A 25954-nucleotide genomic window follows, 5' to 3' on the forward strand; every position below is an offset into this window, starting at 1 on the left:
CATACAGGATTCATACAAATTCACACAAATGATGGAGAACAATGTAATACTACTTCTTATGATTATTCAAGACAGTTATTATAGTTGAAATTGCATTTCAGCAATCTAAGATCACTCCCTTTTCTTTCATTGACAAATGTAATATTGAAATTTCTTGGGACGATGTAAGTAGACTTCAAACATCCAGTTAAACATGCCAACCATAAAGGCCCTATTTGTACCATATGCTCACATCATCAGAAGAACCTTCTGGCAGCTTGGGCTCCAGCAGGACACATCACCTACAAATAGGCAGAAGTAAGTGATATCTATAGAGGCAGAGATTCAGGGCCCTGCCTGGAGCTGTCCTCACCCTTGACAGCCCATATGTGAACTGTGTACCATGGCTCCTGGGCATCCTGTCCAGGGGCAGGGAACCCGAAGGCCACACTCTCCATGACACCTGAGCTTCTTGCAGGGATGGGGGTTGTGCCTGCAGATCTCACTATACTCTCACCCTCATAACCCCTTAAAAAAAAATACCCAGATAAAGCTACTAATGACCGAAGACAACCTACCAGGGGTAAGTCACTCCAGGCCCTCTGCCAGGCTATCTTGAGGGCATCTTTGACAATCACTGTGGCACAGCCAAGTTCCCAGGTAAGCCCATGCTAAGCCTCTGCTGCCATGATCTCCTAGGAGTCCTGCAAGCTGGGGCCAAATCCCATCAGCCCCAGTCCAGTTACTGAGCATCTCTGAAGCTGTGTTTCTTCTTCCTGAAGATGGGCTACCTACATGATACCTTTCTGGCCATAATGTTGCAAGTATTATTAATTGCAGAGATGATTTGATATGGAAGTTGTGAAGGCTAAAGGAGATTATTATGTCTAACATACTTCTCTGAGCATAGTAGATACTATGTCTTTGTGCTTCCTTCTTCCCACTTCCCTGATGTGGGAACTATAGGATTTAAACCTTCTCTATTAACATATGACATGATTGATTTATCAAATTAGCATAAATGTTAATAGCATAGACTCTGAGAACGGACACATTTTGGTTTTAAATCTTAGTATCACCATCAAATTAAGTATTTGACCCTGGAAAAACTACTTAATCTCTACCCTTAGTTTTCTTGTCTGTAAAATCAACTTAATGATAGTTTCTATATTTTGAGGATTTAATGATCTAAATATCACACAGCAATTTGCAGAATGCCAGGCATATGGTGAGGATTCATTTTATAAAAGTTTACAATTGCCTTTTTATTGCTGTTATTAGTCTCGTTTTTATTATTTTAATTATTAGCAAATTGCAAAGAGGTAAAGCATAGAATGAGCAACCAAAACAAGGTGAAAGGAAAATTCACATACCCAAGCCATGTCCCCTTTACCATTGTCCCTAAGGCCTGCTCTGAAGGCAATACAAATTTCTAGGCACAGACCAAAGGGTCTGTGCTGGCCCAAGCATCCCCCAGAGTGGTGACCTCAAATCCTGCTCAAATCCTCCAAGGAAAGTACTGGTGATTCAGAACACTTCACCCCTGCTTAAATCATTTGCTTCTCACTGCAATTAGGATAAAATCCTGTCTCATTTACCTCGCCTTTTTTTTTTTTCACTGACCTTCTCACTATACAAAGTTATCTTATTTTATTTGTGTTATTAAGGTCTTGTCTCTCCCGTCTAGAATGCAAGTTCTATGAGGGCAGAGATTTCCATGCCTTTCTTATGGATGTGGCCCAGCACCTAAATACCTAGGATAGAGTTGGATCATTGTAGGTACTCAATATATAAATATTAAATGAGTGAATATTAATTAACATAAACTGTGATCCAGTAAGAGCTCTGGAAAATCAGAGTTCCCAGGCAGTTTTGTAGGTATGTTATCTCAAAAACTCTTAGTATCATCTCATTTTACCTAATGAATGGTGAATGAATGAATTAATTAATTTGTATGTCAATACAGGAAAGGAAATTGTCAAAGACAAAGAGCCAAAGTCTGGATGACTTCTTGTACTAGGTGCTAGTTTCATCCCCACAATAATGAAGGACCTGGGAATTTCCAGCCAGGTTGACTAAGCCAGTGGTGGTCTGATCAGGGGCCTGGGCAAACAGTGTTCAGTGAGAACCTGAGAGCTCGGTCTGTTCAAGATTGGCCACCAGCCGGCTTTGAAACCTCAGGCAAGTTTCAATTCTTCATGATTCCCATTCTTCCTCCGAAAGCTAGAGCTTTAAACCACATTATTTCTTAAGTCTTTTCCACCACTAAAAAAGAAATTTGATGAGTCCAAGCACTCATAAAATCCCGTACCTTGACTGAAAGCTGCTCACTGTTCCTTGAAGGAACTCCCACTCGGTGACTGACTCCTCCCACATCTGGAGTCTGGAGCCCCAGCCTCACTGACTAACATTACAGCAGAGGCTTCCCAGATGTGCAGAGCCCCTGACTCGAGATGAAGCTTCTATCATCCGAGCCCCACCTCCTTGAAATTAATTTATGTGCTTATTGGTTTGGTTTGGTATTTCCTTTGTGTGGCTCTAAATAGCCATGAAAAGAAAAAAAAAGTCAAAGTCGATGACAAAGTTTTCTTTCTCTCTGGTGGAGTAAAACTGTCTCCCTGTTTTTCAGCTGACCCAGAATTGCTAATTCTGCTGATTTCCTACTGTAACTGCCTCCTCATTTACCACACAGTGGAGATCTGATTCCTTCCTACTGAGACAAGTAGTTTTGCCTGCTCCTTTGGGTTTTTAGTATTCTTCCAAATTATTCTGATTGATATAGACCTCCATCCATGCTAATTATGCATAGCTTCTCTTATAAAGTGTGGTTTCCATAGCAACAGAGAAGGGAGAACAGGTGTGCGGAAAGCTGTGATGTATTAAATGAGTTACCCTCTGCCTCTCCTAAGCAGATTGCTTTTCTCTGCGTTTATTTATAGCAGGCAGTAATTAATCTGTGTGAATCTCGTGGCTGGGGTTTGGGGGTGGGGAGAGGGATACAGAATGATTAACAAGAGTCCTAATTATCCTCATACCTTTGAATCTGAGAATTTCATCACCATTGTTGGATAATTCTAAACTAGAATCGTTGAACTTTCACTCGAATGCTGTTGCATAATACTCGGGGCTTTCATCTGGAGAAGGAAACATTCTTACAGCTGCCATGGTGCTTGGTGTGGGCACCTGTGCCATGGCATTTTGCAGAGGACTCCAGAAGCAGCCCCCCAGTCTCTCTCAAATGACCTGTCAATGTATAAAATTAGAGCAGACCAGTGACCCAGACTCTTGGGACAGCCCGGCCCCACATGCTCTGAGGCAGAAATGTTACCACAAAGCAGAGAGAAAAAGCAGGGCAGCATCATGCAAAGCTGGCCTCATGCAGAGCCCAGAATGCTGCTGAACAGAGAAAAGTGTTTGAGGAGATGGCAGACCTGGGCTCTAGTCCAGTGCCAATACTGACTCTCTGAGTTAAAGCATTTCCCTCATCTGAGCCTCAGTTTTGCTATCTGTAAAATGATGGTGTTAAACCAGAGAATCTCTCAGACTTTCTCAAGCTCCTGGAAGTTGCCATCTCTATCTCAGGCTGAGCAAAGATAGGCTATAGTAACAGAGAAACCCAAAATCTTAATGGCTTAAAAGGAAGCTTTTTAGTCACCCCTTCTCTGTGTCCATCATGGGTCGCTTAGAGACCCTTTTGTGTCTTCATCTCACTCAAGGACCAATGTCAATGGAATAACCATGGAAAGAGTGCTGTGGGGATTGACAATGAATTGATGATTGGCCAAAACTGGTCACAGGTCCTCGCCTAACTGCAGGGAGCCTGGCAGTAGCACCCTGCCAGGAAGGCAGAGAGCTGGACTACTGGTGAGAACATTATGGTTACAATAACCCTTTGCATCTCTACTGAGAAACTCTGCTGCTCTGGATGGACTTCTGGAGTAACAATGACAACTTTGTAAACCATAGGTAAAAATCGGATGCCGGTGATACGGGAAATAGACCAAATAGGAGAGAATATGCCAAAGTAACCATAACAGTGAACTGGGGTGTAGACTTATGACTGATTTTTCTTCTCTTTCTTCTGGTTACTTAACTATGACAATGCTGTCAGATTGTACCTGGAATTTAAAAGTTTAATTTCTTTTAACTCAACATCTATGTATTAAAGACCTATTTAATGTAGGCACAGTGCTAGTCACTGCAGGAAATGCAAAAATGGTGAAGTCCAGTTGGCCAGTGACTGTTTTCAATGACATGGGCTTGTATGGTACCAGCAGAGGGTGGAGCGAAGTGACAATGCCGAAACTAAAAGTCAAGGGGGAAAGAATGGTAGAAATCCTCCAGAGGTAGACCAGCAAAAACATTTGAGGGAGAAATAACAGAGAGAAGGTCATTTGTGGAGAAAGGTGATGGGTCCTATTTGGGTCCTTTTGATGCACAGAGGCCAGAAAAGACACTGAGCCTGGAGCACATGTTCTAGCTGGATATGGAGATGAGCAAGCCATCTGCTCCCGAAGGGTAGACAAACCCATGGAAGTGTGGGAGCTTCCCAAGGGCAATCCACAGGCAGGATATAAAAGATGAACATTTAGAGTCAGGGATAAGAAAAAGAGTCAACTATGGGACCAAGGAGAGGTGGAGGCAGAAGCGTTCTCTGTCATGGGAGTCATAGAAGGTGGGCATTTCATAAAGGGGTGTTTTCAAACTACAGGAAGTTCAGCAAAGGCAAAGGACAAGAGCAACCTTTGGCTGATGCAAGTTCAGGAGAGTAGAAGAGAAGAGGGGATCAGACAGAAAATTCTGAAGCATAAGCAGGTGGTGTGGACATGGAAACACTGGGTGTGAACCTCTTTTTCAGAAAGTTTAGGACTTAAGGGAAAGAAATGCCCAAATAAGGAAAAGATGTGTTTATAATGGGTGGAATAAACCTTGGTGTATATGAGCAGAAGCAGAGAAAGCCAGAAAAGGAACAGGATGAAAATGCTCTTGGGGATATATACAGAGGGAGAATGTACATTTGAAATGCTGGTATTCAAGCAATTTTGACTTATGAAAACAGCAATTTCATATGGTTCGATTGAATAAAAAAGCACTGAAAGCTAACTATTCACTCAGAAAAGAGAGCATTAGCCAGATTTGTTTGAGACTGGCAATAGGACAAACATAGACCAAAGATGCTTCTGCTGGGCCCTAGAGATGCTTGATGAATAGTATCCAGCACTTGTTCTAGAGAAGTTTGGAGAACAGACATGAAACAATCATTTTGAAGATTTTTGTATTTATTTATTTATTTGAAAGAGAGGACGGGGGAAGGGGCAGAGAGAGGGAGAAAGAATCTGAAGCAGCACTGAGCATGGAGGCCAACACAGGGCTTGATCCCACACCACGAGCCCATGACCTGAGCTGAAACCAAGAGTCAGATGTTTAACTGACGGAGCCACCCAGGCACCCCATGAAACAAGTCATTTTGATTCACCATGATAATTGTCCTGTGTGTGTCACTTTCGATGGAAAGTAAGCAGTTCCAGGAAACCAGGAAGAACCTAGAAGGATGTCAAAAGAATGTCCAGCAGGGCATCTGATCGGTCTGGAGAGACAGACAACATTAGCCTGTGCGGGAGAATGAAGGAAGCCATCATCTCAGGCAGCAGAAGAGCATGATGAGCTCAGGGAACTACAAGATTTTTGACATTACTGAAGTTAACAGAACAAGGGGAGATTGTTAAGAAATTAAAGTAATTCTTTAATTACTTAAAGAATTATAGTGACTCTGTCGGACGAGCAGATGAGCGTCTGACTTTGGCTTAGGACATGATCTCAGGGTCCTGGGATCGAGTCCCGCATCAGGCTCTGCGCTCAGTGGAGAGTCTGCTTCTACCTGACTCTCTGGCCCACTCCCCACTCATACCTATGTGCTCTCTCTATATTAATTAATTAACTAATTAATTAATTAATCTTTTTTTTAAAAAAAAGAAACTAAGTTTGAGATTAGGTGGGGTGGAACATGGAGGTCCTGTGGATAATAAGAAGTTTGCAATAAACATTCTCCAATGCCACACTCTCAGTGGGAGCCTCAGAGAGTCTACTCTCCAAGCTTCCACAGCATTTGTGACCCTCCACGTCTGTCTCTCTGACCAAAGCTACCTGAAAGGGTCTTAGACTAGTCACAGGAATATGAACGAGCTGGAAGTGTTTTAATCCCTGTGATCCTGGTGGTCAGACCCAGATGGCTGTATGTGTTTGGAGAGATGGCACAGCACGATATTTAAGAGAAAGACTCCAGAGGCTAGCTGGTTCACTCCAAATTACTACCACTCACCAGCTGGGCAAGGAAGACAGAAGAAGCCTGTTGCCTCAGTTTCCACATTGGCCCAATGAAGATAATAATGCTACCTACTACAAAGTGTTGTTTTCAATAATAAGTGATATGATAAATGTAGACATAACATTTCCAGGTGCCTAGCAAGTACTTCATAAATGTTGGTTAACAGTAATAGGCATGGTTACAATAGCAGCAGTAATAAGGACAAGAGCATGTGACATTATGCCTCCTGCTCTTTTGGGCACAAGTTCTGATCTCCTTCCATAATAGTAATCCATGGACAAGCCAAGACATCCCAAATGTCAGTAATATAAGGAGGGTGGGAGGCCCAATCACAGAGAGCATGTCCTGCCCCCATTTGTCTTTCAGAATTCTCCCAGAAGGTGTGCTAATGGTGTTCCTCCCTCTCCAGACAACTAAGAAAACATAACTGATTGCCTGATCCCCTCTCCCACACTGTTCCATAACTCTTAAATTCCACTTGTCACCCATGTTTTGGACTTGGGCAAAAAGTTACACTGAGGAGTGGAGATGAGTTGTCTCACCCCATAACTCACAGAGCATGTCCCTGTTGGGGGGACACCACTTATATCACCAATGGGCAAGTAGAGATTTTGGACCCAAAGAAAGAACAGCTTGCTACTGGACCCAACAAACACATCCAGACCCACATAAAATAAAGACTGGAGTTTAAAGCCTGCCAAGGCTGAAATACAACTTTGACCTCTGCTCTCTCACCTCTGTGCATCCCAAATCTCCTGCTTGTTCTATAAGACCAGATTCTAACCACCTTCAGAGTCTTGCTTTCTAACTAAAAACCACAAGTGAGAGAAAGAGGTAAGCCCTCAGCAGTTCCCAGCCTGAGATCCCAGCACCTAGAGTTTCATCAAAGGAAGAATAATTGAGCTTCAGGGAAGGAGGAGGTATGTATTATTTCCAACTTTTTCAAAATCTTTATACAAGCAGTATTTATTTATGAGACCCCACAGGAACCTAAATATTTCTTAGCCTAAGATCCATGAAGCTAATGATAAGAGATTCTTTTGGGGCCTAAAATGAAAACATCTTGGGGCATCTGGGTGGCTCTGTTGGTTAAGCATCTGCCTTCAGCTGAGGTCATGATCCCAGGGTCTGGGGATCAAGACCCAAATCAGGGTCCCAGCTCAGGGGCAAGACTGCTTCTCCCTCTCCCTTGAGAGGTCCACTTGAGATTCTCTACCTCTTCCTCTGTTCCTCCCCCTGATCAAACTCTCTTTATCTCAGAAACTTAAATAAAATCTTTTAAAAATAAAATAATAAAGGGGCTCCTGGGTGGCTGAACCAGTTAAACGTCTGCCTTCAGCTTAGGTCATGATCTCAAGGTCCTAGGACAGAGCCCCACATCAGGCTCCCTGCTCAGGGGCAAGTCTGCTTCTCCCTCTCCCTCTGTGATCTCTCTCACCTTTGCTGTCTCTCAAATAAATAAATTAAATATTTAAAAAATAAATTAATTAGGGCGCCTGGGTGGCTCAGTTGGCTAAGTAACTGCCTTTAGCTCAGGTCATGAGCCCAGAGTCCCTGAATCGAGTCCTGCATCAGGCTCCCAGCTCCCTGGGGAGTCTGCTTCTCCCTCTGACCTTCTCCCCTCTCATTCTCTCTCTCACTCTCACAAATAAATAAAATCTTTTTTTAAAAAATAAAATAAATTAATTTAATTTAATTTAATAAAAACACCTTGCAGTAACTAAGAAGCGTCATCTTAAGATGGAGAAAGCAAAGTCCAGAGACGTGAAGCAGGTTTTCCAAGGCCAACCCTCCTTAGCTGGAGAATTAAGCCTGGCATCCAGATGTCTTCACACTCCCCCCCAAAAACTTCCCATTCCTTTGCACCATCTCCCTTGAAGATGGAGTTGCAACTCGTGATAAAAACACTACTCGCAATTCCCCTGTTACTTTCAAACTTTGGGGAGTCAAGCAATGGAGATGATAAAGTTTTGATATCCCAATAATCAAATAATATCAGGTTTAAAAAAAGTGCTAGAAACCCACCACAGTCACATAGCAACTCTCATGGGGAGACAATGCTCCGATTGTTCGAATCTCTGACTCTGGTAGGTTTATTCTCACATCTTTTTTTATTTCTGAAATGACTTGGGAAAAAGTAATAAAAAACACTATAGCAATAAAAACAAAAGTAGAAAATAAGGAACCAGTACGTGCACCCTCTAAAAAGGAAACTTGACTTCAAAGTTAGCCTGCTTTGTGCTTGAAAAAGGGGAAAAGAAAGAAAAGGAGAAAATAAAATTCATGTACGATTTTAGCACAGAGTTTTAGCACAGAACGGGGAAACACTGAAAAAATATATATTGGTCTCAGTGGATTTCCCAAGCACCAAAAGAAACATCAAAAAATTATTAAATTCCCAATTACTGCCATCTGTACATATGTTTTTCACAGCTAGAAAACAAAGTTGAAAATCAACCAGGACAAGTGAGCAGAATATAGATGTACCTGAAGCCTTTACCCAACCACAGGGCCCAAAGGGGTCAAGCAATTGAAAAGCTGAGCTAACCAGGGAAGATTTCCCACGGGGAAGCGCCTGCTTCAGAGTTCATCTGCTGCTGCTCAGAGTTCCTTCAGTGAAATAACAGCCCAAGAGCCGGGCTCAAAGCTGGGCTCAAAGCTGGTTTCTTCTCTACCAAAGGACCCTTTATTGACCACAGTGGCTGGCACTAACACTCCTCACTTTCCAAATCACTGACGCATGCAACTATGGAAACTCTCGAGGATTGCCTTTTTTTTTTTTTTTTTTTTCCCCCTATCTGCGGCTCCAGTGCCTCAACTAGAACAGGCTTAATAAAGGCTCTGAGAGCCTTCAGATAAAAACTGAGGTTCCAGCAGGCTAAGTATTTTGTCCAAGGCCACCCTGCTTCTAAGTCTTGATTCCGTCTCCAGTGTACTCGCCACTGTTTCCACCTGCCTCTCCTCTTACCTGAGATCACACACACCCATATCACACACTCAGATCACCACAACCTATTAATCCTTTCTTCTCCTTGAAGATCCCAGAACAAAAACTAACCAGCTGTGGACGGCTTGCCATAACTCTCATGCCTCTCTCCTTACCTCTTCACCGTGTTACTGTAGTTCCTCCCCCTGGGATGGCCTTGGGTCTTGCTTCCACCAATGGAGAGTGACTAGAGAGGCACTGAGACTGGAGGCTGCTACCCTCTTAGCACCCAGCTCCTACCGTGTGAACAAACCCAGGTTGGCCTGAAGGCCCATCACTCCCAACAAATCCAGATGTGATGGTTCAATCCTGGAGTCAGAGAAGTTAAGTGGCTTTCCCAAAGGCACAGAGCAAGTGTAAAGGCAAAACTTGGTATAGACAGTTTGTCTTGACTTCCTCTTAGTGCTTCTTCCACTGCAATCTATAAAAAATACTACTTAATGAGGTTAAACAAAGAGTGTTGGATAAAAATATTAAAAAGTTGCAAACAGGAGACTCTCACAATTGTCTCCATTCTGCACTTGTCACCCATATTTCAGGCCATTTACCATTGTTTATCACATATCCCACAGTAATGACCCTTCATTCCACCAATCCAAATCAAGTCATACATCCAAATATCAATCTTCTTGGCTTTGTTTTTGTTATTGTTCTTGTTTGGGGGTTGTTCTTCATTTGCCTTTGTTTCCTGGAATATATGGTGACAGAAATACCAGGGTTCAAATCCCAGCTCAGCCACTGAATTGACTGTTGTAACATTCCTAAGCCAAGGGCGGAATTTCTTGCAATGAAATACAAATCTCTTTGACCTAAACTTCCCCACAATTAATTTGCTGCCTAAAAATAGTTTCCACTAAGAGAAAAAAAAAAAAAGAGAGAGAGGGAGAGAGAGAGAGAGAGAGGGTTGGGGTATTAACCTAACCAACATCTCCGGAGATACAACCAGTGCGACTTCACAAGGACAGTTCCTAAAAATGTATCTGCAAGTTACAGGATGTGGCTTTTTCAGATGCGACATGCCACAGGAAAAGCACTGAGAGCCATTGTGTTGCTGCAACTTATTATACTGTTTAATTAGAATTTGTCTGTCACAGAAGCAGCTTAAACAGCAGTTATCAAAGGCATAAATATCTCAGCATCAACACTTTTGCCCCAGAATTTAAATAGAACTAAAAATAAGAGAAAAAGGCACAGGTAAATGCCAGGATGTGGTGGCTCCCTTACCATACGAGCTGGTGAGGGGGAGAACAGCCATCAGGCTCACAGTCCAGCCCAGAGGAAGACACATCAGTCAACGTATGTTTGGGAGCTTCACCGACCACCATTAAGGCAATTAGTTTAAGGTTTCACTCTGTCGGCCCCCACTTTTCCTAAAAATTCATTATCTGATATATTCAAGTTTGCTGTATCTCCTCTAGCCAAGAAAATTCATAGGTGACAATAACAGATGATCTTTTCCCTACAGGGACAACATTTTGCCTTTAGTAGCTATAGCAACAATAAAACAACATAGCCATGGAGGGTTTGTTGATATTATATTGTCGTTGTTGATCCTGAAACAGGGAAGCTGATCTTCTTTGTCCCATGGCACACCACAGCAAGGATATCTGCCAGCATCTTGTCTTCTGAGTAACTTAGCAAAAGCTGTCACCTTACCAGGTTTATAGAGCCCTATAGACCAAGTTTGAATAAGAACACTGGGACATTCTAGGTAGGAAGTCACCAGGACCCCAACTCCTAATGCTTCAGATTCAAAGACAGGACTGTTCATTAGAATGTCTTCAGGGACTTCAACCAGGACCCACTTTAGGGCCATAAGACCTGAGATGAAATTTCCTCCGGAAAGGCAGAGGCCAATCTAGCACAAGAACCATAGTATTTGTAGGGACACAGTTAGATCCCAATATGGACATTCCTTCCCACACAGAGCCATGCCCATTCCTATATTTGTTATCTATGAATGTTTTGCACCACAAAGACAGAGATGGATAGTTTCAACAGAGACCAAATTAGTTGAAAAGTCTAAAATATTTACCTTCTGGCCCATTCCAGGAAAAGCATGTTGACTTCTGTTTTAGGGAACAGTGGCTGAGCCTGTGATGTGACCAGGGAAGCTGTCACTCTGGAGGCCAATGCTGGAGTACCATTAGGCACACACTGGTATCTGAACTACCAAGGACATCACTGCAGAAGGTCCAAAGTCATACAGCTGCTGAGTGTCAGAACTGGGAACAAACTCACACCCTCCTGAGTCCAGTTCTGTAAATCAAATGGATATAAACTGCCTTTCAGCAGGGAAGGGCTGAGTAATTGCTACCAACCCGGGCTTGCATCCCAGGCTTCCTCCCAGAGGGACAAGAGGAGTGTCATCCTTTCTGAAGGATTTGTTCTCTGAAACCCTTTGTACAAGGTTCCAGCTTTGCGATCCATGAAGCCTCTTTGGGGTTGGTTGTGAAAGTCAAATACTTGCAGTGTTTCTACAAGATAAACCCCAACCAAGGCGGTGGGCCAGTTATTGACTGATCACCTCTCAGCTCCAAATTCACCCTTCAATACCTGCTGTGCCATACTGACTGGACTGGAAGCATTTCTCCTTTACAGTGAGCACAGAGCTAATGTTTGTCAGTAGAGGGCGCAGATGGAACATCTCAGGAGGCAGGGGCTTCTCTTCCTCATTGGCCTTGCTCTATTTTTGCTTTTCTTGACTCCACTTGCACTTCCTGTGTCATCAGCGGTGCACATGGATGGGACATGTAATAGCAATCTGCCCCAAATGCATGCCCGAAGTAGGCAGATCCTCAAGGATCTCCCAGCTTCCACCTCAGGCCCAAAGATCTCCTTCCTGCATCCCTCTGGTTACAGACACTGTGTGGCCACAGCCTCCACCCCACAATGGCAGCACCCCCCCACCCCGCCCCATCTGCACTCCAGTCTCCCAGCCTCAGCTCACACCCCATAGGGTTGTCACTGTTTGTCCAGCTACTGCGGATGAGTTCCAACTCCCACAACCCAGCCATGTTCTCCACCATCCAGTGCGTTGCACCCGGACCCTCTTCTGTGAGGTCTGAACACCCCCTTCCATCCTTGTCACTCCATGCCCACCTTTGGAGAGTTATTTTTCCATCATTGCACATACTATCTTATCATAGTTTAATAATTCTTTATATTAAACTTCCCCTGTTTTGAAATCACCAAATACAGTAATTAAATGCAGACTAACCCAGAGGCAAAAGTCAGTCAGTGACAGGGATGGGTCACTGTTCTCAAGAAATCGCTCTGAGAGAACATACATTTCTCTGTGAATATCCCTCACAGTGTGGGTATGTATGTATCAAAAGCTACTTATTGAAGAATGAATGAATAAATAGATAGTTTCCACTATGACCAAGAAAAAAAGACGCCATGGGGGATTAAATAGGTGACACTAGAAGACAGAGGCCAGTCAAACACAGACACTCAGGACATTTCCTTGACCCCGTAAACCACTCCACATGACATCTCAACCGTTTCTAAAACGCAGTATTTTTCCCTAAGTGTATCTAAGCTATGCCTGTCCATATTAGACTATCTCCTTCAATTCTACTCAAATTCAGCACCTTCTGTTCCCATAGCAACCCACAGCCTGTAATAAACAATCAGCTTTTGTTAAAAGAATTTTAAAAAGGAAGCTTTTGATGTTTTTCTTTAATACTCTCATCTTTCCATTATGAATATCTGGTAGTTTTAATGCACACCTCCATGAATTAGGTCACATAAGCTCGAGACACTTTTAAGAGTCCAATGTTTTGGTGCCAGAATATACAACTTCAACCTAATTGCATCCTCCCCTGACATCTGGCAACTACACACCAAAATTCTTACTTGAAAGTTGCACACAACAAATAAGGGGAAGTGAGGAAACACCATGTGCTAATTACAATCCCCAGAGGCCATGATCATAGACCTTCCCTCCAGGTTTTAGACAAGGAAGTGTGACGTGGAGGGAGAGCAAATGGCTCCAGCCCTAGAGAGGTCATCAGCTAACCAACCACAGTGCCGGTGTGCATTAAGACTCGACGATTGCCAGCAAATATTTTATTTTCTTCCCTTGCAATGAAGAAAACTGATACTTGCTGCGCTCTTACTATATCCTAGTCACTGTGCTTGTATTTTCCATAATTCCCTCCAATCTTACAGTATGCTTCAAAAGAGGGATTATTGTGTCCATTTTACAGATGGGAAAACAAGAAAGATTAAAGTACCTCTTGATGAGAGACAAATCTGAACTGCCCTGAGGCTCATTTCCTCCCCCATTCTTGGTGACTTAACAAAGAGCAAGGACAGCAGGACTGGATTATCACAACAGAAGAGCAGGTTGTTACCAATCCTATTGCTGGGTCTGCGGGCTTCCTAGTAGCACCAAGGAGCTCCCATTGCCATGTAGTTGCATAAAAATTCTCTCTTCCCCAAGCCCATAGTTTAGCCTAGTGGAACCCCTCTCTTCTGGAGCTATGGTCACAGCACTACATATCTCTAGCCAAAACTTCAGGAACCGAGTTCAAAGGATGGCTTGCACTCTACTTCTCTGCTTACAAATTTCCCCCCAGTAAGCTCTATTTTATGTTTGCCTCTTGTAGGGCTACAGGTGTGTGACCCCACCCCTTTTATATCCTATTTCCCAATATCCCAGAATTGGGACACAATTTGTCTGACCTTCAAGCTCATCGTCCTACCACAATGCTGTGTATGTGTGTATGCGTGTTTGTGTGTGTAAAATTCTGAGATTACCAAAATTACCCTGAACAGATCTTTGTGCTAAATAAGGCGAGTGATTGCATGCTTAAAGCTTTGCATCCCTCATGAGTTGGATCCCAGGAAGAAGGTGAAAATTGTACCCATTGCTTTCACTGCTGTCCTCAATGACTCTAACTTAGCAATTTTTCTAATCTGCATTCTGCAATCCATTCCCCAGATAATATTTTTATTAATCAATTCTACCAACAAAGTCAGACTTTTTCTATGGGCAAAATATTTAGACAGATGCCTCACAACGAAAGATATGAGTGGTCATAAGCATACACAGAAGCAGTCTCATCATTCCTCAAGAAAATGCACTTCAAAACTAAACTGAGATGCCACTAGACACCCTCCAGAAGGGCCAAATTTTAAAGGACTGAAAGTCTAGTGTGAGAACTGATTGGCAACATCCGACAGAGCTGAAGATATGCCTATCCTCTGACTCAGCAATCCCAATTCTAAGTATCTATTCAAGAGAACTGAAAACACAAGTCTTCCAAAAGACCCATGCAAGAATGGGTTCAGCAACTGTATTCGGAAAGGCCAGTTTGGAGATAGCCCGGTGGGAAGGGCATGAACAGGAGAACAGATAAACAAACTGTGGCACATCCATATAATGGAACACCCCTCAGCAGTGAAAAGGAGCAAATTACTGATTACACACGACTCTATGGATAAATCTCACAGGCATAAAACACCAGACACAAAGAGCACCTGCTATTTGATTCCTTTTACATGTAATTCTAAAAAAGACACAACTTATCCATGGTGTCAGAAATCAGAACAGTGGGAATTTGGGAGGTTACTGATTGGGAAGGGGCATGAGAGGACCTTCTGGGATGGTGAAAACCGTTACATATCTTGACCTGGGTGATGCTCACTTGGAGTATATGTTTGTAAAATTTCATCAAGCTGCATGCTGAAGATCAGACGTTTTACTGCCTAAATAAATAAAGGTGTGAGCACAAATTACAGGAAGGGCCATGGAGAACAGGTGAAAAGATAAAGCCCAGAGCAAGTGGTTGAGACAAGCCCAGATCTTCCGAGACACACTTGTTCTCTATATACACCACACTTGGGCAACAGAAAGTGGGGCTTTCTCATCACACGGAGGAGGCAAGTGGCAAAGCCAGCTTATTTCCCTACTGGAGTCTAGAGTCCCTTTTCAGCAGGCTCTGTGGAATTCGGGGTGTTCATTTGGACAGTGAGTCATAGCTCATGGGGATGAGAGTCCTTCAGCAGCTCAGGATTTAAATAATGATGTGTCAACATCTGCCTCCGATGACTCAGATTTAATCTTAACAGTGACCTTGTAAACTTGCAGGATTATTAGAGCTGGCAAACAGACACAAAGAATATTAAAGTTGTTTGTCAAAAACCTCTCTGCTTCTGTCAAGAAAAACTTCCAGAACAGAGGAACACACATGCTTCAAACAGAAGAACCTCCAACTGGAAATGGAAGGAATAAGATCCCTTTAAAGCCTATTTTGCCAAGAACAATCAATTGGATAGAATAAACTTCTGGTGTTTGCTTCTTTGAAGAAATTCAGTATTTTTCATGTTATTCAAGGAGTCACTGTGTTGTGGTGCTTTAAGATTAAAATTATACACCTCTTGGAGATTAAAATTCTCCACCTTGTGCTGAAGTCAAAAACTCTAAGTGATTGCCTCTTATCAGATTTGGTGTCCAAGATTCTGACTTTTCTTGGCTCTGTCTGTGCTACCATAGGTCCTTTAGATAGGCCACATCAGATTCTCTGAGCCTCAGTTTCCCCATCTGTAAAAAAGGAAAGAGGGATGAAGGGCATAGTATTAAAAGACATAACAGAGGTTACAGAAGGGTCTGGCACACGGTAGTAGGTACAGAGTGGTCATGAGCTATTTGCAAAGCTATGGAGCCTTTCCCTGCCCATCCTGTAAGTCAGCCTCCAAATAGAACAGCCTCAAGGACCGCTGGGAACCAGCCACACCAGGGCTGCAGCCCTGCTGGCAGGTGAGCCACAAAACTTGGGAGGGGTCCTTGATTCCCAGCATACGCCCAACAGTGTGCTAAGGGCCAGCAAAGCCGCAAGCCACTTCGCATTGGATCGGCTCACTGACGCCTCAGCACACCTCTGGGAGGTCTCTACAAGGCCCTGTAACAGGTAAGAAAGCTGGAGCTTGAAGTGTGATGTGAACACAGAGCTAAGAGGTGGCTGAGTCAAGACTCACACACCAGACCACCTGGGCTGGAAAAGCCTGTGCTTTTTTCCATTCAACACAACTAACGAGGCCCTGGAGAAAAGACACACAACCTGGAATAGGAACAAAGGACTATTATGGTTTTCTATAACTGGGTCACCAACTACTTCCAAACGTGAGGATCTTAATACAGCCATTATTTTCTTTCACACTTCACTAGGTTGGGAATTCAGGAATTCAGTTGGGAATTTAGAAGCCGGGACTAGGAAGTTCACTTCCAGGATGACCTCTTCATATCTTGCCTGATACCCCTTTCTGTTCCTTGGCTTTCTCTCTCTCCATGGGGCACATTATCTGGTGGTCTCAGGAGAGCCACACTTCTTACATGGCAGCTGGTTCTGAGAGGTGGAAAAGAGATATTGCCAGGCTGGCTAAGGGCCACATGCAGCGCTGACACTGTCTCTACCATCCCGTTGGTCCAAGAAGTCATGGGGTCAACCCAGTGAAGGGGATGAAGAAAGAGGCCACCTTCTTGAGCAGGGCATGGTAAGCTCCCATTGAGAAAGCACACGTGGGATGAGAGTTCCATTATACCACTCTGGAAGACATATTCTGCCCCAAATTTCCCAACCATTCTCTATTTGCAGGCCTGAGAACCCAGGACCTAATTACTACTATAACTAAGCACAGCAATAAGTTCAGTGGCTTACTGACAATAAAATACTTTTATGAGGCATCTATCATTAAGTGCTTATAAAACTCTGAAAGATCAGCTTTGTTTACAGAGGAAGACGGAAGAAACTTGTCTAAATAGCTACAGTCATGAAGGGGGCTTTGGGGCTCCAGGCCTGCTCTGCCTGTAATACCGGGATTGTGGGAGATGAACGTAAGCATAGGGTCTTAGAGACCTCTGTTTGTTACTATAGGGTGCTTGCAAAGAGCTGGGGGTGGCAGCCTCCTGCACATTTAGGACAACTCATTGTGCCATGGACATTAAGAACAAAGAATGCAGGGGCTCTTCCTATCTTACTTCTAACATAAAATGTCAGAACCTTATCCCAGAAGGTGTAGGACTCAGGTTTCAAGGCTAGGACTGCAGTCACTGGGACTATAACGAAAACCACTGAAATCCAAATTCCCAGCTGTGGCTGCAATCCACTGTCCCCCAGCTGGTCTTTGGATTTCCAACAATGCAGCCTTGAAGAGCCCCAGTTAAACAGCACATTACATCTGCTGCCCGCCACCCCCAAGTACCCTTTGGGCCTTTTTGGTGATAAGGAAGAGTGGCCAATGACAGTATAAGACATTAACCTGAGGTTTGTGCTTCCCATAGGAAACTGCCCCCTCTTGAGAATGAATGAAGGAGAAAATGTACACTCTCCTTGTTGCACACATATCTGCAATTACTCTAACACATACATGTGCATTTCCATAGTTGGAGGTTGAACACATTCATGAAAGTCGAGCCAATGAGGAAAGATACCTGGGTGAACTAAACCACTAAGCCCCTTCAAACTACATCATCATATTTTTATTTTATGAACTTGTTTGTTTGACATCTCTTTCCCAGATTCTTACCTGTATAGAGGCGAAGGCAATATCTCTCTTGCTCACCTCTGTATTCCCAATGCCTAGAGTAGAGACTCAAACATCAGGTACCACATGAATGCTTATTGAACAGACAAATGACGGAATACAACTTCTCCGCTCCTGTACCAGATATATGTGGACCCCTTCTGTCTTGTTTATCTGTGTGTCCCAGGTGGTGGATAGTAGATGCTCAATAAATGTTCGATGAATGAATGAGGAGGGGCAGGGAGGGAGGAACAAAGAAACTTGGACTAAGAGGGAAGCATTGCCCTTACACTTGCAGCAATAATGTTTTCCAGAAGTCATTCACTCATGCTTTTGAATTTCCTAGGTTTCGAGAAGCCCACTGGCCACTACCACTGTGAGGAATCTGACTTTTTGTTACCCTAAATGAAAATATGATCACAGCCACTGAGAAATACCATCACCGGAGAATTTAGTCTCCTTTGCAAATTATCTCCAGTGAAACCATAAGAACCGAGGTTTGTGAGTTTCAAATAAAATGTGGCTTTAAGAAAAAGCCATGAAGCTATTTGCATGTTATTTAGACTTCAGTAACGACATCTCTGCCTCTCTGTCCCTCCCCAGGGTTCTGTCTTTCTGCTCACTCTCCTCTGCCCCCTACAACCTCACCTTGAAAGCTATAGTGAGATCTGTGTTCTCCCTCTCACAGTTTATCTTGGAGCTGTTTCTCCTTGCCACTTCTATAGGATTACTGCAGTCACCTCCCACCTTTACTAGCTGCCTACCAGGGGAAGATGCAAAGATCCAGCTAAAGCTTCCTGCTCTGCTTAGCGCAAGGAAAGGGCTTCCTGTGCAATGGAGCTGGCTCTAGGTTAGTCATGGTTCCCTTGAGATCTTCCCACAAACTGAGAAAGCTGATGCTGACCCAGTGCTCAGCAGCTAACTGGCCTCCTTGCCTGCACAGATATGCAGCCACAGGGCCCAGCACAGGCTAGGGGTCCACAGCCCAGGCACTGAGTGGAGATCAGGGTGGACAGGCCCATGTGACACAGCCCAGTGGGGGCCACTACCCAAAACTTGGAGGAATTCAAGTAGGTTTGCCATTCTAAGTACTGAACTCTCTGTCTCGGTGAGTAAGTACATTTTACATCAACTCAGATCATTCCCCACTTTCAGAGGGAAAAGGGGGACCAGATGAGAGGAACTATGAGGCGCCATAAACCTAGGCCAGACCATTCCTTCCCAGTCTTTATGGTCTGGAACAGGTGTCCCACTAGTGACAAGAAGGGCCACCTAAGTTGAGGGAGGGCAGAAGAGCTTCATGGCTTGGAAACTGACTACTGCCCCCTATGTAACAGACTTTTTGGGGTAAGGAGTGAGGTCTGAACTATGTCCTGGGAGCCAGGAGCTATTTCACAGTCACATGCCCTATTCTCCAAACAAGTGGCAGCTGGGCCACCCATCAGCTGTGAGGTCCTGGGCAAATGTCTTCAGCTCTCTGGGTCTCCTTTACCGTATCTTCTCAACCCAGGTGTTGCACAGCTTAGGCCTGCAAAATTTAGGCATCTAACACTAACTCAAGCTGCGGAAAGAGACTGGCTTGTCCATAGCCTGGCCCCCCTGACCCAGACTGCAGGTGCTGGCTGCTCCAGACAGGAAGTGCATGGTCCTCACCTTTCTCTCCAAAACCCAGAGCACTTCACCAGCACGACAAGGATAGAAAGGACATTTATGGTGCCTCTACCATGTCTGGTGACTTTACCCATGAGATGTCTCATTTAATCTCCACCAAAATCCAATAAGGTAGACAGGGCTGCCCCCCTTTAATAGACAAGGGAACTGAAATTCAGAGAGGCTAATGGACATGTCCAGAAGTACAGAGCTTGAGAGGAGCAGAGCCTTAGTTGAAGCTGGCTCAGTCTGACTCCAAAGTGATCTCCACCACCCGCACTCTGCAAGTTATGAGGCACAGCACAAAGCCCCAAATCTGGGGCCTGGTGTTGGCTCCGGATGAACAGAGAGAACCAGTGGCTGCCTAGTGCTGTTGGCTAAGGGTTGTCCAGTAACAGGGAACACAGACCCCCCAGGATCCCTTAGAGAATGGATCTCGTGTGGTCCAAGCCCCCACAAGCCTCGCCCCCACCTCACTCTTAAACATCACTTTGGCGTGTGGCTGTCCTCTGCCACATTCCTCAGCTTGGATGAGCCTGGTAGGGGCTGAGGGCTGCTCCAAATATCTTTTCTGAGGAAATAGGAACATTAAAAATCCACCAGAAACAAGATACAGGAACATCTCTGGGACTCCTCATGGGTTAGCCTGTAAGGACACTGAGACTCTCTTCTATTAATATCTTTACTTCAGGAACAAAAAATAATATTCATCTCAAAACCAAAAGACCCAGCTTCTCTCATTCACTCAATTTGGGAGAGTTGAAGATTTTTGTGGGGTGCCCACTCCCCTCCCTTCAAAGGGAGGACTGTGAAAGTCTCGCACTCTGTTATGTGTTCAAAGAGCTTCCTGCCAGACTGGCTTGTCAAAGCTGGTTAACTGAGAGGAAGGTGACATTTCCTGGGCCGACTGCGAGCCCCTCAAGACAGTAGGCACCCGCTCTGATTCTTCTGGCTTCCCCGAGGCCCAGCATACAGCCGGCGCACCATATACATTTGTGGACTCATCCAAACATTCTTCCTACAGCGGGTCACGCCAAGGAGTTTAACAGGCTATAGGAAATGGAGGTTTACCCTCAGGAAAAAGAGGTGGTAGAGCATCTGCGGAATTTATAAAGGAGATAAACAAAAATCAACGTACTAGGACTCTCATATAAAAGAGCCAGGAGTTGGCTAGGGGAAGAGGGTTTTTGTGGATTCCTTCAGAGAAAGCCACGGTGTGATTCCCTGAGGAGTGCCCCCTATAGTGTGGGGTCACGCTGGACTGCTGTCTGGCACCTCCGTGAATAAGCCCAAGATGAAGGACGAGGCTGGCTTGCCGCTGACAGCCAAGCTGAAGGAGAGGAAGCTGGCCAGGGTGGCCTGTGCTGCCAGAGATGCCGGACAGAAGGCCACCAGTCAATGTTTCCCTGGGGACCAGAGGGAGCATTACAAGTAAGAGAGCAGACACAGGCCATCTGATACTGTCCAAGAGAAACCCCTGAAGGGAGCAGAGAGATAACTCTGCAGAGACACTAGAGGTTTAGTCAGATGCCTGGAAGCAGAGGAAGCAGAGGAAGCTCTCTCACTGAGAACTGAGCAAGTGTCTATCACCTACCTCCAGGGAACCATAAGTGAGAGGTCCTCGGCGAAGAGAGCAGGGCGCAGGAGGCACTGTCAGCCTATGTCCAGTCGTTTTCACTGACTAATATCCTGGGGAGCTGATTAAAAATGAAAATATGCAAATGTCCTGCTCCTCAGAGATCTGAAAAGTCCAGGACTGAAGCATGTTGCAATGGAGGGAGTGCATTAGCAGCCCCAAATCCTCACAACTTCTTGTGTCCTGCCCTTGGCTGTGTGATTCTGCAGCCCCTCCCACTAAAGAAACAGAGTCTGTATCCTGCCACCTTCTTTGAGAGGTCTTGAAGTTTGCCCTCTCCTTTTTGCACTTCTGCTATGTCCTAGGAATGGCACATCCACACTAGCCAACTGGAGGATGAGCAATGAGTCCCTTCAGCCAGCCTTTCCAAGGATACTGTCTGTTGGCCAATAGCCAGCTGACCCCCAGACAGGAGAGCAGAACTCTGAAAGGCCAGAGAAACTGCCGAACTGAGCCAGGTCTGAAGCACCAACCTACAGCCTCTTAAATTAAGCAAATGCTAATTATTTGAAGCTGCTGAATTTTAGGTTGGCATTATCACGGCAAGAGATAACTGATACACAGAGGAATCTGTCTCGTATCAACTGTCCCACAATTTACAACACCACCACAGTCTTACCCTCTCATCCCATTTAAACAGTGGTTTCCTGTGGTAGGAGAGGGGCCAGCCTCTACCCTTCCCACACATATAACAGCCCTTGGGGAACGTATTTGTATACCTTCCAGAGCTTTGGCTCTGGAAGCCCCGAAGCACCATTTGCTAGTTTCTGGGGTGAGCGTCAGTCTCCCACAGACCGCAATGAGAATGGAGAAAAAACGAAAGGCGCTAACTTTTGCTGACACCTGAGTAGTTAGCAACTCTGAACAACGCACTGGAGAAAAGGGAGGAGGGGGTCAGAGGCGGAGAGAAATTAAAACGGAAATTTAAAAGGGAAAATTTTCCCCTCTTATTGGCAGCATAATTAGCCAGAGGAGCCCCAGCTGATGCCGTTATGACTACTCTGATATGAAACTGAAATCGAACAGGGGAGAATCAGATGCAAAACAATAACACTTAGCATTTATATGACTTTTTATATGCAGCACTTTTTGTTCCTTTGTACCTCACAAACATTAACTAATTAATTGCCGTAACACCCTAGAGTGGATTTTCCTACCTATATGTACAAAGGAATAAAAACAAGCACGGCCTAAGCAAGGTGCAAGTTGATTCTAAGCTCCAGATCCTCTTTCTGGGTCTTTTGCCACAACCGTCAGGGCTCACACTTTTTTTAATGGCTTTGAATCCAGAGTTCCAGAGATTCCTATTTATAGACTTAAAATATTAGTGTATTTGAACTGGAAGGGACATTGGGAAGCACTGATCCAAATAGCTTATCTTACAGATGCTGAAAAGAGGCTTATTTCAGCCAAGGACTGTCTGAGGTCACAGAAAAATTCAGGGAAAAAGCAAGATCAGATCTACTTCGCTCAGTCCACGTCAACCATCCCACCCCCAAATTTCAGAGGATACCTGTTATTAATGGGAGACACACAAACGTCTTCCACCCAACCTGTGTTCACAAAATGATTTTGCATGTATTGGTCAGTCAGTCATCAAACCTTCACTGAGCATGTGGCATGGGATTCCTGGAGCTTCAGAGATTGAAGACGAATGCATTTAGGAGTGATTTAGGACTGTGATTTAGGACTGTGTCCAGGTATATGCCTGACAATGAGCAGAGCACAGAGAAGCTCTGTCTCAGTGGAACCACGGGACTCTATCACCTGAAATACTTTGGTATTTCTCAGCTGGTAGATTGAGATCTCAACATATAACAGGTGTTCAGTAAGTACACAGTGACTAGTCAAAGTTGGTATAGACCGGAACTAGTTCAGAATCAGACTAAATGGAAGCTAGGAAAGCTTCTTCGCCAAGCTAGGAAAATACCCACCAGTGCAGTGACTACTAGAATCCCACACTGGGAGTTCTAATTCATTGCAATGATAATGGAGAAACCTCAACCTGAAGCCTCATTGCACCTTTGTCCCTACATATGGATGATCTTTTAAGGCTCTTTATGACAGGGTCTCTACTAAGCTCTTTAGCCATATCCCTCACCTCAAGCCAAGTCCGTATACCCAGACTTCAGTCTCCAGCATATCAAACTGCTTGGACAGCCCTGAACCCTGATGTAGCTTAGACTTCCAAAGTCCCTGCCCAGAAAGCCTTCACCCTACCTGTTTGCTTTTCAAACTCACCAGAGTCTCCTGTCTGGACCCCTAGCCCCACTCAGCAAAGAGCACCATCTTCCTTGATATTGTGTGTTCCATGCCCACATCTACTATTAACACACCTGTCTCCCCTATAAAACTGTGATCTCTGACTCCCCAGCAATTAGCCAAGGGTTTCACACATGAAAGTGCTTAACACATTTGAATTTTATTTTTAAAAGAAATCCTATTGTTAAAATAATCTTCAAGAGGAAGGGATTGAGTGTAGACAGAAGACACCTAAGGGCATTGAAGGAGAGTCTAGAAGCTCCTAGATGACTCAATTTACCTCCTCATTAACTGTCTTATAGACTATGGATGACATGGCCTCTCAGCCTCCCTAGACCCTCACAGAGGGCCATATACACTCTCATTTGCCACCTTGCCAGCTGCAGAGCCCTCAGAGGTGGCCAGGAAAAGTTTGTACACTCCCCAAATTGCTTTTCTTGCAAACAAGGAGAGATGTTCACCTGGGGAGCTGTGACTCAGCCATCTCTCATTCCAGGAAATGATCACAGCATGTCCCCAAAAGGTTAACATATTCTGGGTCTCAACAGCTTTTCTGATGGCTCAGAAGTCTAGTTGGGAGGGCAACGGTGGCAGGCTGTGTGTGTCCCTGGGCTCCCAACAGCTACCAATAAACACTGAAATCTCTCTTAAATATCACTTGTTCCCCAGTCTTCTGAGTCTCTGTTGCTTCTTTTCTTTCTCTCCACTGACTGGTCTTTCATTCCTTAACTCCCAAAGTGATCCTGTCAGCACTGAACACATACAAATGGCATTTAAAGGAAATTAAACAGTCAGGCTCTCCCAGTACCTGTCGAGTTCAGATACAGAGTACTGATCTCCTGCTGATGGAAATAATTATTCAGTTTTAAGCTCTCTTAAGTTTGCTTCTCCTCCAAGGGCAGCACAGAGAAATTGTCTTCCATTGAGCCATTTGGGAGGGTAGGGAGAAGAGTTTGTATGAAACTTTTAAAGGCATGTATAACCAAAAAATAAGACTGAAGACTCTCAATTTTGCTGGGTTTTGCCTGGTTTTCACATGTGGTTCATTGAAGTCTCACAAGGTCATGATTTAGTCAATAACCTTTATTTGAGCCTGTGGAGTGAGCAGAGGGCAGTAGTGAGGGCATAGACAACAAAGATCTCTGAGGCAGGGGACCCAGGCCTTTTCTGTGCTGAGGACAATATTAGCCTCTGAGGCTGCAAGGGACAAAGGACAAGGGCAGGTTCCTGCCTCAAGGAGCTCTCTCTTATGAGAGAGACGAACAAAGAGTCCATGGCAATGGGACACCAATGGACTGGCTAAGAACCTAAGGGGAAGGGAGTGACCTGCTCAAGCCAGATGGCCCAGAAAGGCCTTCACGCACAAAGGAACAAAAACATTGGCCTTGAGGGATATCCTCACCAGGGACAGGAGCTATCATAGTTGTGTCAGTGTCCATCCAAATCTTTTTTTTCAGCACAGGTGCACTCATGCCTCTGCTACTGTGAATATTGGCTGTTAACTGTTCATAACTGTCCTTCCTCCAAAAAACCACTCTGGGCCAAAGACCTTGCATTATCCATGAATAATTACTCCTTAGAGCTCTCCCAAGAACAAACTACAACCAACGGCTAACTGAGGGTATAAATTACTACCTTAAAATCTGTATAGAACTTTATGCCACACTTGCTTCCTGTCACCCATTCCTGGCTTGACACCTCCAAGGACATTATCCTTTTCTTCCCTATGAATATCAAAATTTTGCCTCAGAAAGAAAGGAAGAAAACATAGGAATATCCCGTCTGCTCGTTTTTTGGTTTTGCTTTCTGTGACATCCCAACAAAGAGATGTCCCTAGAGCCACATCCTCCAAAATCCTGTTAGAAACAAAGCACACTGTTCTGTTGAGAGGCCAGAAGAGGTGATGTCCACCAGGGTTCGAATATACTTTGAGGTATCACAGTCATCATGTGACTGTTCAAAGATCAACTTGGCCTTCCAACAACTGCCATTTTCCAGCAAAAACTGCTGTTTATGCCAGAAATCCCAGGACTGGGTCCTTGCTTCTCTCCCTGCCCTCTGGAGACCCTTTCAGATAAATTTAGCTGCAGATTTCAAAGAATGGGAACAGGTTATTGATTCACTTTTATTAAAAATCAGAAGGGAAGTCACAAGACACTTAGTTCAGTAACATACCCCATAAATCTAAAACAAAAGACTGAATCTTTGAAGGGATACAACATTATTAAATCAATCTCTAATGGGTTCAGTTGGAAAAGTTCAAAGATAATTATTCCAGAGCTCCAAGAGTCAGTATGGCCTCTAGTGTTTCTCCTGTTATTTTTCCCCTGAGTTACTAAGAGTTACTAAACTCTTCAAAGAAACAAATTCCTGGCCCTTTATAAAGGGAGCCAACATCATGATGAGAATCACCTTTTACCTGAATTTAGCAAATAGAAACCCTTGTTACTGTGCAACTAAACACAGAATATTTAGAAATAGCTTAATATAGTGACTGGATTATTACATACACTATGAAACAAACAAGAAAATGTATTTTAAAAATCAAAATAAAGAGCTGAGTAAGAGAACATCACATAAGAAG

Source organism: Mustela erminea, chromosome 1, assembly GCF_009829155.1.
Source record: "Mustela erminea isolate mMusErm1 chromosome 1, mMusErm1.Pri, whole genome shotgun sequence".
In the NCBI taxonomy this organism is placed as follows: domain Eukaryota; kingdom Metazoa; phylum Chordata; class Mammalia; order Carnivora; family Mustelidae; genus Mustela; species Mustela erminea.